At 43.5% G+C, this 13,006-nt stretch overlaps 1 long non-coding RNA gene across 1 annotated transcript in view; it reads left to right on the top strand.

Annotated features, from left to right (window-relative positions):
* Positions 1-4,063: 4,063 nt before the first annotated feature.
* The window catches only part of LOC118231151, a 52,253-nt gene continuing 43,310 nt past the window's right edge, over positions 4,064-13,006 (top strand). The window contains exon 1 of the long non-coding RNA XR_004766013.1: positions 4,064-4,157. This is a non-coding gene — a long non-coding RNA (uncharacterized LOC118231151). The remainder of the gene's footprint in view (positions 4,158-13,006) is intronic.

Raw genomic sequence — 13,006 nt, 5'->3', positions numbered from 1 at the left:
AAGCTTTCATTGTTGGGTTTTCCCTGTCCCACAGTGACGCACCTGACACGGTCTGTCTGCATGGGACGCTCTTCCTCCGTCTTGCAGACCGCAGTGTCACTCGGCTGTCCGAGCCTCAGAATTCGGCTCTGCTCTTGCCGTCGCGGCCTGCAGGTAAACCTGTTGCATCGCGATACAGGTACAACATGGTGCGTGCATGATATGATGCTGTCGTATGATTTTGTACTTGGTCCCGTGTTAAATACAGTTTTTTAAATCGAAATTGGTGGTGTTCATTTAACTTGAAACTGTGCGTGAATGTATTACTCCTTGCTTTCAGATTTAGACTTCCTGTGTGAAGTATCTGAGTTCCTGTGGCCCACAGAGCCTTAACCACCAGCCTTTCGTCCCCCTGAGCACTAGGTGTTGCACAGTGGAGCTTCTCTGACTGCAGATCCTGTGGACACTCACATGGGTAATGGTTTAATTTCCTTTTTTTTTTGCATGACACATTTTGTCACTCATTGTTGCACATCACTTTACGTGCTGTCCAATAGAGGGAATTTCCAGACTTCCTGGTTTACATGTAAATCAAGTGGAAAATTTTTCAAAAATTCATGTCAAGATGGCAAGATTGCTGTTTGACCCTCAGACTTTTTTGAAATGATACTCTGTTACTCTCAGTTACAGCTGAGCAGTAACAGTCTCAGCTGAACTCGGGTGGGGATTTAACTCTGAAATCATAATTACCTTGCTGGCGCCTGGAAAATCCTGATGGTAGATGGACATTTTACAATGTGGATAACGGCACGGGTAGGCCAGTTAATTCATCAGTGCACGCTTATCTATTTTTGATTGGCATATTTTGGATAATGTCAGTCCAGTGAGGCGAAGCGAACTACAATACATGTTTACATCAATGTCTGCATTAATGTCTGCGCTGAAGCGAAAATAAAACTTAATAAAACATTTGAAAATGAATTTGTCTTCCTTTGTTTTTGTTTTGTTGAAGACATGGTCAGGCTTGTCAAATTGCGGAGGTTACTTTTCAATTGCAGCGTGAGGTTAAGTCGTTGGGATTAAAATGGGAACAGGGTTTTTTCTAGCATGAAATTGGTGTAATTAAAAGCTTTATATTCATTACATGGGAAATGTCCCAGTGGTGGTGTGCCTATTGTGGCGAATAGAATTGATATTCCTTGATTTGTGAGCAGGTCCTTGGGGTCTGGTGATGGTGTTGAAGTGGATGTGGGTTTAATTACAGCTGCATGGATGGGGAAACAAGTCTCTGAAGTGTTGTGATAGACCCATCCAGAGCAGTTGTCTGATTAATGCTTTTAGTCTTGCAAGCTTGGGCTTGTTTCTCAGCTTTGAGTCAGCTGAATTTAATCATACTCAGGGTTCCTCTTATCTCTGAAAGTCCTGAAATTTATGATAATCTACTACTGAAGTTCAGAAGGGAAACATTTTGTTGGATTCTTTAAAATATTCAAATTTTTTGCTTCGATATTCAAGCAAGTATGTTTAATATAAATAATTCTTTTAGAAAACGATTCTTGAGCAAAATCCATGTTCTCAAAATGATATGATTTGAAAGGCCCGATTCTTGCGTGACATGCATTTTCAGTGATTTCTGCATTTCTTGGGTCAATATTTTTTGTACTGTGTTCAGTTTTTGTTGGTTCTTGGGAAATTGGTGTTCTGTGTGCACAGTTCATAGTGTAGTGAGACCCTTTGTTTTAGATGTTAAAAAAAATATATATATATATATTGGCTGTGTAAAGTAGAGAATAGAATTTGTAGAAACCCTTTAAAATATTTTGGAGTTGGTGAGAGACTGGACCATCCAGGGCTTCTTTATACTTTATAACAATAGTTGCCCCCCCCCCCCCCCCCCCACTTGGCAGTTTCAGTTGGTTAACACCTGGCCATTGATCACAGTTCCTGTTACAATAGCACTTCACCCCTGGTCTGTTGTAATGTGTGGTCATGGCGGGTCTGCCATTCAAATGCGTGTGTGAAATGTCCATCCTAACGACTGCGTGGATTGGTTTTGTTGTTGGGTGTGATGGGAGTGGGAGAGGATTATAAAGGTGAGATTAAACCTTGCTGGGGGAGAAGCTATGCAAATATGGGGTGAGGGGAGCATCTGCTGTTTGTGGGGGTAAGCCCTTAACGGGATTCTCTGACTTGCCGAGCCGGCTTTAAAGAATGGCCTCTCGGCAGTAGGGTTTGGGATAGCCTGCTGGTGTACAAACCGTACAGAGCAGAGCTTTTCACTACTTAACAGGGTGTGGAAATATTTGTTAGCTTGTGGAAAATGTAGTGCGTTTTATTTAGTCTTAAAGAAGATTACCGTTTAATATGAATGCTCTCGTAATATAGGTGTGTGTCCCTGTTTGATCAGTCTAGAAACTGGTTGACATTAAATTGGAATTCACTTTTTGTGTGTGTATGCTTTAGAAGTCTTTTGACACTTGTGTCTTTTTTTAATCCAGCAGAGGGAGCTCATTGCACATGCTATGACACAGAGGAAACCTACTTAGTGGGCAGCTTTTGACAGCAGGAGATTCATTGTTATTCCTGTCCTAAATGGTACTCACTTTTCAATATTTTGAAATAATAATGGTGGTTGTTTTCCTCGTCTGTATTTCTTGCGGACCTGGGTTTATTCATTGCTTACCTTTACTGCCAAAGAGCAGGATAACAGTAAGGAGCCTTCAAATGTGAATACATTTAACTTGCACAATAATTTGGCAGAAAAATGGAAATCACACCCCATTAATGACACATTTCTGTTTGTAGTTAAAATGGCAGACAAGTGCAGAATGCAAACCAGGTCAGCACTGCGTGAGTGAGAATTCTGAAGGGGCTGTAATATTGAACGACTGAACCGTGTGTAGACCTTAGACAGACTGCCTGGCGTCCCTGGGTGCGCCCAGTGGAAACAGAGGATCATGGGATGGGGCAGGCCTGAGGCGGAGGATATCGGAGAGGATAAGGATGCGTTTAAAGGGGCCGCCCGTGACTTATTTCCATCATGTATTTTCCCTTTCGGGCAGTTCCCAGAGGCAATGGTGGCACTGCTAGGACACAGTATCCAACCCGGCCTCTTTGCAGGCTGGAATGGGACTGTCATGTGAGCTCTTCCTTTCACTTCCTAATTCACTCAGTCACACCTCAACAGAAATATTTTTCATTTTTCCGGAAGGCGTTTTATCTTCCTGGACAATGGTGAATACTCAATGCCCCACATTTGATATGTGTTCTTATAAATGTAACAACTTTTTAATTCTTTTTTGTACACTTTATAAAGTCCCAACGAGTTTCCCTGTAGTTTAGATGACAGGCTCAAATACAAGCTATTGGGGGCTATAGTGCAATGGGGGCTGGAATTATAACATTATTACATTACAGGCATTTGGCAGACACTCTTATCCAGAGCGACGTACAACAAAGTGTATAACCATAACCAGGAACAAGTATGACGAAACCCCTAGAGAGAAGATTGATGATTGATGCTGTAATAATGGCGGGCAAAACCCTGGTCTTGAAGTGCCAGAGGCGTTTCCTGTTTGTGCTTAATTTGTCCTTTAACTGCATAATTGGATTGATTACGAGGAGTAATGAATGCAGTGAACCACAAAGCTTCTCAGCTTTTTACATTTAATACTTTAGCCCTTCGAGTAGGTTTTTTTGGAATTTTTATTTGTTTTTGGTTCAAAATTCTAAGTCAGTTTTCTAGAACTCCACTGCTTTCAGTTGCCAGTAGTGATGTTCAGTTAAGAACATTCTTTTCACAAATTGGTGGTCTTACATTTACCTGAAATCAGTCTTGGGTAAAAGTGAGACCAGAAACGTCACTCTCCCAAGTCCTGGGTTGGCTACCTCTGTCCTGGGGACAGACACGTGTAGCGCACATCGCTCTGCCTCCCTTCTGGTCCCAGCGACGTTTCGGAGCAGGTGCTGCTGTCCCTCTCCCCGTCTACTTCTGTCATTTATTAGGCTCTGTTTTTCTTTATACATTTGCATAACCCTTGTCGACCACCGGGTGGCGCTGCAGTGCCAGCGCTCCGACGACGGCGCATCACTTGTTTAGCAGGAGCTGCCTCAGGTCAGTGTGTGCAAGATGACGACAGCGAGGTGTTGATTGTCGTAGTTCCACATTTAGCTCGGAGGTATGTGCATCATCCGTCCTGGGGAAGGGTATGTTTCTGACGGTATAAACTGGGGGGAGTGGGGGGTGGGGGGTGAAAGGCCTTCATACGCAATGGGATTATGCATACAGATGGCAGCATGTTCTGTCTTTGAGTGAAGTGAGGTGGGGATCTCACTCTTAATTGTACTGAAATCCTGAAATATTGTGTCAGCTGTCCGTGCTTTCATTTTCAGTTGTCCTCACAATTATGGAATGAATAAGTGCTTTTCCCATGGAATCATTTTTTTTTATTATGTGAGATTGGAATTGGATTTGCAAACCGGATTACACAGTGCTGCTACTCCATCCCATTTAGTAGTAACAGGTATGACCTTGGGTCACGGTAGTATATGTTGAAATATGTCATGCTTGGTGCCAATTGCTGATAATCTCGTGTTTGTTATTTGAATCTCAGAGGTTTAAAGCATGGGGGGTTTAGTTTTTGATATTGCCTGCTAGCAGCTGTTGTGTACCATGGTAACCAGGTTAATCCACAGCAGTGAAGCTCGTATGGAACTCTAAAACCCCTATTTCTCAATAGCTGTGTTTTCAGGATCCCAGCACCACATTAGGGGAAAGAAACTCCACTCTACAATCTCACCTTTAAAAAAACTGCTAACACTTTGGAATGCTTATTTGCAGAATAAACATATGCACAATTTGATTTTTTTTTTTAATTGACTTTGCTTTGCAGTTCTTAGGTCAGTCTGTAAGTAGACACAGTTCAGCTGGTATTGTTCGGGGTAAAAGCCACATCTGGCACTCTTAGATTTACACTGCGTTGGGCATTGATAAAATCATCACTCATTAAATACCCTAAACTGGTCTTGAGAAGCCTCTGTTTTGTGGGGTAAGAGTTCATCCGTTGGCCCCTCCTTACAAGGATAAGGGGTGTCTGGGTTTTCAGCTTGAACTAGTGTACCCTTTTCATTTGGGAAATGCTGTAATTAACATTTACAGGAACAATGGCCTATATTTATTTTGGTTGAAGGCACTTTAGAACAGGTAATTACCCTGGCTTGCATGCAACTTCGAATGCAGCATGAAGTGACCATTTCTGAGTAAATTTAAGTGAATTGTACTGGAGTTTGATCGAGAAATGAGGGTGACGTCTTCGACTTTTCCTAAATTTCTCTATATTTCTAAGAAGTTGTAGGCCGGTTAAGCTGCGTGGTATAATGACAACCGTAATCTGTGGGGTGTGTGAAGGAGGGGGCGCGGTGTGTTTTGCGTTCAGGCCAGTGAGATTTCGACGTTTGAAGACGCGTCCTGGGATGATTAGATATACCCTTGTGTTTCAACAAAGGAACACTGAAGTTCTCTCCCCTGGACAAATTTCAAAGAGAAGTTCTGAAAAGGAGTGCTTTTGGCCTCAAACAAAATATTTGAATTTAAATGGCACTTACCACTTATTACAAGGAATTCTGGTGAGGGCAAGGAATGGGAGCCATTTCCTGTTTTAGTTAAAACCGTTTTCCAAGTGACGGGGACCGCAGTGCATTTTAGTGGGCCATAGTTTCCAGCCCTGTTGTGAGTCCCATTACGGGGGGGGGAGGGGGGAGGGAGTATGCATGCTGTGAAGAGTGGAGACCCACACAACAAGGACGTGACATTTGCTCAAACGCAATGCTAATCTTTCCTGAGGTGGAGCTGGCAAACTCGCAGTCTAGGCACGCTCTGAAGGATCTCTAGTCTCTTGTGCAGTACCCTGTTCAGTATGTGCTTTGGCACGTTTGCCATCATTATCATGAAATCTTATGAGTCGTGGAGAGGAATGAGACACCACTGGCCATGAAACAAATAGATGTTTCAGTGTCCTAGGACTAGTGTGCCATAGAAATACAGTGCAAAATTCACAACACTCAAGCGTAGGTTTTTATGGTTCCTTTCATAAGAAAATTCATTTTGATTACTTCGTCAGCAGGACCTGTGAAGTGGTATCCATGGAATGACTGGTGGCATCTGATCATTTGCTAAGCTTATTATTTTGAGCAGCATTTTGTGAATATTTGATCTGGCCCCACTGTTTCGTTTGTTGTGTTCCTGCCAGAGCACTCTACAATGGAAAAAAAAAAAAAAAACATCTTTTTTGTTTATTCATATGCAAATTTTGTATGCAAAGTCATTTTTGAAAGGGCTGTTGGGCTTTGACAGTGGCAACTGCTTTTGTTTTCATGCATCAAAAATAAGTAATGGGCTACCAAAGCTTAATATTCAGTTGGTGTTTTTTTGTGTGTGTCCAAGGTGCAACCAGGTTCACCCTTTTCTAAGAACTAATTGAGGCGTTGGCCCAGCTGTGGAAGTTATGTCTACGCAGGAAGTAGGACAGTGCAGACGGGCGAAACACAAGCGCTACCCCCCCCCCCCCCCCCCCCACACACCGTCCTCGTTAGCCTCAGCCAGGCTGCGGCTGGGCCGCCCTGTGCTGCCGTGTCTATTTCTGCACTGCCCCCCCCCCCCCCCCCCCCCAACCCCCCCCCCCCCGCTGCTCCCGAGAGGGGAGAGACAGACTTTAATGGGCTGCAGAGCCACGCTACCCGCCCTGCCACCAGGGAGGGCGGGCAGGCGGGCGGGCGGGCAGGTGGGGAGCGATCGGACGCACTGCCCGGCACCGCCAGTCAATTTAACTGTGTCAAGAGCGCTCCGGCGCAGCCTGGAACTGCCAGCCTGCCAGGGACCTCGAGCCCGGTGATGGATAACTTGACCCACATAGACTATCCCGCCGCTAATTCAAGGACTTCTCTCCTCACCTGCACACGCCACGCCACACCACGCCACGCAGCCAATATAAGGGCCCTTTGCTACTGCTGAATATGGGCCATTCGTACATGATCCTAATACCGCAGGGGAGAGTGCAAATATGAGAGGTGCGTTACTGCTGTGTTCGTTCTGCATCATGCTTCTGTACTTGAGCGTTGGTCCGATTCATTGTTCTCCGAGACATAAATCGCAAACTGATTTGCACCGTAGTGTCACTGCGTACAGTTTACCACACTACGCTCCGTCCATCAGGCCACCCTTAATGCTTTTGAAGAGCCCCTGTAAAACAGGATCAGTCTGTCAGTCATAACCTACAGCCACAAAGCTCACGCTCGAATGGGGAGTGGTACAGTGTGTCTTTAGTCTTGTGACGTCACTGCAAGGCTCAGGGGAACCATTTTTCCTACGGTGTGTATGTTTCAGGGTGCTGTTTCAGGATGTTCAGTGTTTTTGGAAGTGCATGGAGCAGCCTCTGTTAGGTCAAATTTGCCTTGCTCCACATGCCTCCAGCTAACCGCCGTCTGTCTTACCCCGAATACATCCAGTGTTTTGAGATTTAGCTTCTGAACGTCCAAACTCTGGATTATTGGTGATTATTATTATGCTGATTATTGGTGATTATAATTATTGGGCATATTGGTGATTACCACAAAGGATTAATGCTTTAATTTGAAACATTTGCTTAAAAAATGTCTGACATTAGGTTAGCTGTTAGGAGCCCTGAATGATTATTATTTATGACTAGAATGAGTTCGCACGCGGCCATATGCTAGCTCATAATTGGGCAGCCAGTCATGCGAATATGGGCACAGACTGCCGCTATCCAGATGTCCCGGAGTTTAATGCATGAGCGCTTATTTGAGTGACGTTAAGAGAATCGTTCGAAGGCTTCTTTGGAATTCCGTCGGAACGTCTCATTCTGATTCGCGTGGTCGTTTGTTAAATGCCTGGCCGGAGGAAAATGCACGCTAATACATTGAAGGGGTTAGACAAGGGCTCCGTTGCCATCGCAGTAAAGCAGACGTGTCAGTTCCATGAGCAAAAAGTTGCAGTCGGAGTGTAAATAAACTGTCATTTCCGCGATTGGGTTCTTCAGGCGTTCGTCCGTCAGTTTAACCACGGACACGAGCGAAGATGACCTTTATGAGATTTTCTGCGTCCCTGCCTGCCCGTCGGTGTTAAAAGTGTGTACGTAATGTCCCGTGAGACTGGCTGGCGACCGTGCGATGTCCGGTAAACACGCTGATGTCGAGACGTGACCTGGCACGGGAGGAATATTTATTTTCTGATTCAAACAAAATCTGGTCTCCGGTAAACATTTCTAGTGAGTTATTCATGGTGGCCGATGTTTGATCTGTGATCCTGAAGTGTAAAATATGGATGATTCCCCATTCAGATGTTGCAGGTATTATGGCCTTGAGGCTATAAGAACATCCCATTTGGTTGCGAGTCACATAGGCTACTGAAAACATCTTTAGGTTCATAATGTCGTTCTGTTCCGACTGAAGTCATCCTAGCTGTATCGAGGCATCACATTTTTTCCTTTATTTTTATTTTATTGACGGATGCTGTAGAATAAATAAGGAATGAACACATTTGAATTATTTGTTTGTATTGCTGCTCCAGAACACCGTTCCTTTGAGGTGCATGATCGCTGCAAACGCACGGCAAACGCTGCGTTACTAACCTTTTCACATCGGCTCCGGCTCGATTCACGTGTTGTGTTATTCCCTATTGGCGATTATCAGCGTTGTGACTAAATTCATTGTGAGAATAGTTACCATGGTGGCGGTAATCTCAGAGATGAATATCAACATTGTTTCCTATGATGCTGTTGTTCAAGATGATCCTGCCCTGACCTAAAAAAAGAAGGCACAGTGGTAATGTGCAGGAGAATGTGATGGTTATGTGTGTGAGAGAGAGGGGGGGGGGGGGGGGGGGGGGTACGGAATCGTTATAATAGGGTGAATATAAATGTTATATCATTTAGGTGATTGTTTTGGTACAGTAACTAATTACATTGGCTAATGTAGGTGCTTTAAATATAATGTAAATGACACCGGTGTGAATATTCCAGTTTTGGCTCAGTGACAGTTGTATGATCATTGTACCAGTAAGCGTTGACGACGTGTTTGTTTCTGTGGACATTTAGTATGGAGGATGTGTGTTGTATCAATATAGGCTATATAGTGGGTATTTAATGAGGCCTTTCTGTTGACCTTCTAAAGACATATGTGCGGTTTTTGGAGGAGTGAGAACACCTCTAAAAGGTAAAAATCAGAGTGCAATAACACGTAAAATCTTTATTAGTTTCATGAATATTCCTGTGTGCGCACGCATACACACACTCTCCACTACTGGAAGTGTTAAACTGCAATATGCCCTCTAACAACAGTATTATGGCATATGTATAGGTGTATGAGTATGTATATGAATATGCATATGAATATTTAATCACTGCTTTAATCAGTTCTGAGAAACGTCAGTGGGGGAGGGGAGCATCCAATGGCAGGGATGCTGTGAGTAAGCCATCATCACTACTGTTACTGGTGCAGTTAGCTGACCTTCTTCCTCCTTTTCTTCACATACGACATTGGTTCTTGCTGACAGACTGCTCACACAAAGGTCCACATGCTTAGGGTTACAATGGCAACAAGATTTTATCGAAACATTTATGGGAGTGAGTCGGTCAGAGAAGGTTTGGTTAAATAAAGCAGGCAAGCAGGCTTTGATTCGCAATCATTTATTTGCTTGGCTGAGGCTATTACCCAGAGTCCAGTGTTACATAAGGCAATTGCATGCTGCAAATGGGTACTTTTAGCATCTAGATATTAAAGTATCTTGCTAAAGGGTTCAGCTTGATTGTCCTATTTAAGGTTCATTGCCACCACCCGCTGTTTACAAGTTCAGTATTTCAACAAACCTCACAACTGTGCCAGCTAAGAGGCAAAATGAGCAGTAGTAACAACAATTCATTGCATTTATATAGCTTTTCTCAATGTGCTTCACTGTGATGAGGGGGAAACTCGCCTAAACCGCCACTAATGTGTAGCACCCACCTGGGTAATACGATTTTTTTTGTAGCCAATTAAATCAGGGAATATTTTGGTGCCAGGTTGGGAATTTAGCCAGGACACCAGGGAACCCACTACTCTACGAGGAGTGTCATGGAGTCTTTAATAATCACTGTCAAGACCTCAGTTTAACATCTGATCTGAAAGACGTCGTCTCCTACATCAGTGTCCCCCTCACTGCACTGGGGTTTTGGGGATAATTTGACCAGAGGGAAGATCGGCCCCTACTGGCCCGCCAATTACTATCCATGTTGCTTTTGCAAATGCAGCCACTGTACCCAGAATCTTGTCTGTTAAGTGCTATTACACACTGAGGTACTTTCCTCAGTCAGGTAACAAGCTCCAGTATAGTTGTCCACCCAATAGCAGGAGTAATGGGATGATTTAGGCTACAGCTGAGCTGGTAGACCGTTCCCAGATCATTTTTCAGCTTCAGTGATCAGATTTCTTTCAGTAGTGAGAATACAGGATGATCAGTGATTACGGTATTAGTAATGCTGAAATAATGAACTTTATTTTAGGTTATATCATATGAAACCGTGTTTGATAGAGTGTAGACTGCAGCCAAACAGCCTCACACAACCCACGCGGAATGTCATGTCATGTCACTTTAGTATGGCATTGTATTGCCTTATTGGCATGGAAAGCACCACTGAATGTTTTTTGTTCTGAGGTTTCCTGGTACAGAGAGACAGTTAGCAAAGCTACAGTCCATCATTGTGGAACTCTGTCACTCCAGCTACATAAGGAGAGAAATAAAAAAAACTGACATGAGGTGAAACATTCTGTGTGTAAATTATGATAATATAGGTTATGCTTGCAGTGCAGAAATAAGTTGTTTTCGTGTCTTCGTTTTTAAAAAAATCTCAGCTGCCGTTGTACTCTCTGTTCTAATGTATCCACGACGGGGGTCAATCTCAAGGGAGGGGCGGTGGTTATGGTCTCTGTTGGCGGTGGCGGAAAAACCGTATAGCCTACCTGTGCGAAGATTAAACGAAAGCGTGAATCCTCTCGTTTGTCAACCGGTGACTCACGAGTCAGGCATGGCTGGCTCTGGCCTTCACACTGCGTGAGACGAGGTCCTTGACAGGCCGGTGATGAATACCGGCATGGCCGTCTCCGAGTGAAGAAAGGGCACAGATTAAGAACGCGGATTGAAATACGGATACGGATTCTCGCAAAACCAGGGAGAAGCTGCGCAAGGAAAGGGAACGAGGAATCAAGATGGCGCCTGGAGGGAAGGAGGACGACGACGCTGTGTCTCTCGCGCAAGCGCGTGATCTGCTTGAACAGCAGAAAACTTTTTTTACAAGGAGCTATTGGAACAACAAGGACGTAATTACAAGAACTGCATGCAAATCTTGGTAGATGCGTCAAATAAAAGAGTGGACGAACTCTCCAAAGAACTTAGTGAGCTAGGAGAGAGCTTCCATTTTACCGAGAAAGACATGGATGACCTGACTACAACGGAAAAGTCAATCACCACGAACTGTTTTAAAATGCAATCAGACATCTCTAAAACGCTTGGGCCCCGGAGTAGAGAAATGGGGGCTGAGGGCCAGACTCTGCTCTCCCTGCTACCCGCTGTGGCATTCTCACTGGACAGGGTACACATCAGAATCCTTCCAGGGTATGTATGACACTGTGCGAAATACAAATGCTTAAGCATAAGCTTCTTTCATTATAAGAAGGGCTAATTAAATATGGTTATTTATAGTGTACAGAAAAGAGGTTTTTATTTTATAACAAGCATTTAGCCTTTATCCATTTTACTTGCTGTCCTCTAGTAGCAGTGATGAGATCTCTTACATAGTTAGATGTAAGGATGGTTTGGAAAACAGGCTGCTTTATTTATTTATTTATTTATTTTTTTTAAACCTTTAGGAAATTGAAGGTTCTCAGGTTGACTTCAGTTGCTGTGGTTACTGGGTATGGATGGCAGCAACCGAAGGTACAGCTTATTGTCAGATGTGTTTTGTGACCCAATTCTTATGAGGATAAACTGAACAATATATACAGAAAAAGACTGAAAAACACAATGAGGGGACGATGCACACACCAACAAGAACGTACTGTAAAAAAAAAGAAGAGACCCCCCCACACACACACACGCACACTCCCCTCACCACTTTTGCCCCCCCCCCCCCCCGACATCCACCTCTGGACTATGCTGTGAATCATCATGATGCATGTATCCAGGGTACTACTAAATTAATAGAACAGAAATAGGCCAGTATATACAGTATATCAACACAGAAAGAGAGCCCAGCCCACCGTACGGTGTGCTGTGTGACGATACACAGCACGGGAATACCAGCCTGCCGCACCTCAGCCCTCTGATAATCAAGAATCTTTTCTTTGATGTCATTAAAAATGAAAGACATTACTCTGTTTGGCACTGTGTATCCTAGCTACAGAACACTCTAAACTCTAAATTTCCATAAAGGACAAATACCATTGTGACATGTGCTATGAAAAAAGTATTTGCCTTTCTGATTTCCTCTGTTATTGCATACTTGTCACACTGTATGGTTTCAAACCACTATACACATTTTTAGACAAAGGGAAGTTGAGTGAACATAAAACACATTTTTAAAAATTATTTCATTTATTTAATGAGAATAAGTTATCAAACACGCATATAACCCGTGTGCCCCTTTAGTTACTCAATCAACTAATTAACCAAATTTAACTGATTATAAGATTCAGCTGATTGAACATAGCCAGGCTTGATTGCAGCTGGCGAAATGTGCAATAATAGAGGAAATCAGTAAGTGAGCCAAAACTTTTTTTCACGGCGTTGTATTATGGGAGTTTGTTTCCATCATGTTGCTGCTGATCTTTTGGCATCGGCTCGGACAATGCAACGATAAGGAAATGGAAAGTCGGTCTCATCATGTCCCTCAAACTGATTTATTTTCCCGTGTGATTTTGGTTGGTACAGGCACCTATGCTAAAGGTCCAGCAGTTTTTTAATACGTCTTTCTTGATGGCA

This window comes from Anguilla anguilla, chromosome 7 (genome assembly GCF_013347855.1).
Source record: "Anguilla anguilla isolate fAngAng1 chromosome 7, fAngAng1.pri, whole genome shotgun sequence".
Lineage (NCBI taxonomy): Eukaryota > Metazoa > Chordata > Actinopteri > Anguilliformes > Anguillidae > Anguilla > Anguilla anguilla.
Note: the sequence above shows the minus strand (reverse complement) of the source record. Positions and strands in the feature narration are given on the sequence as shown.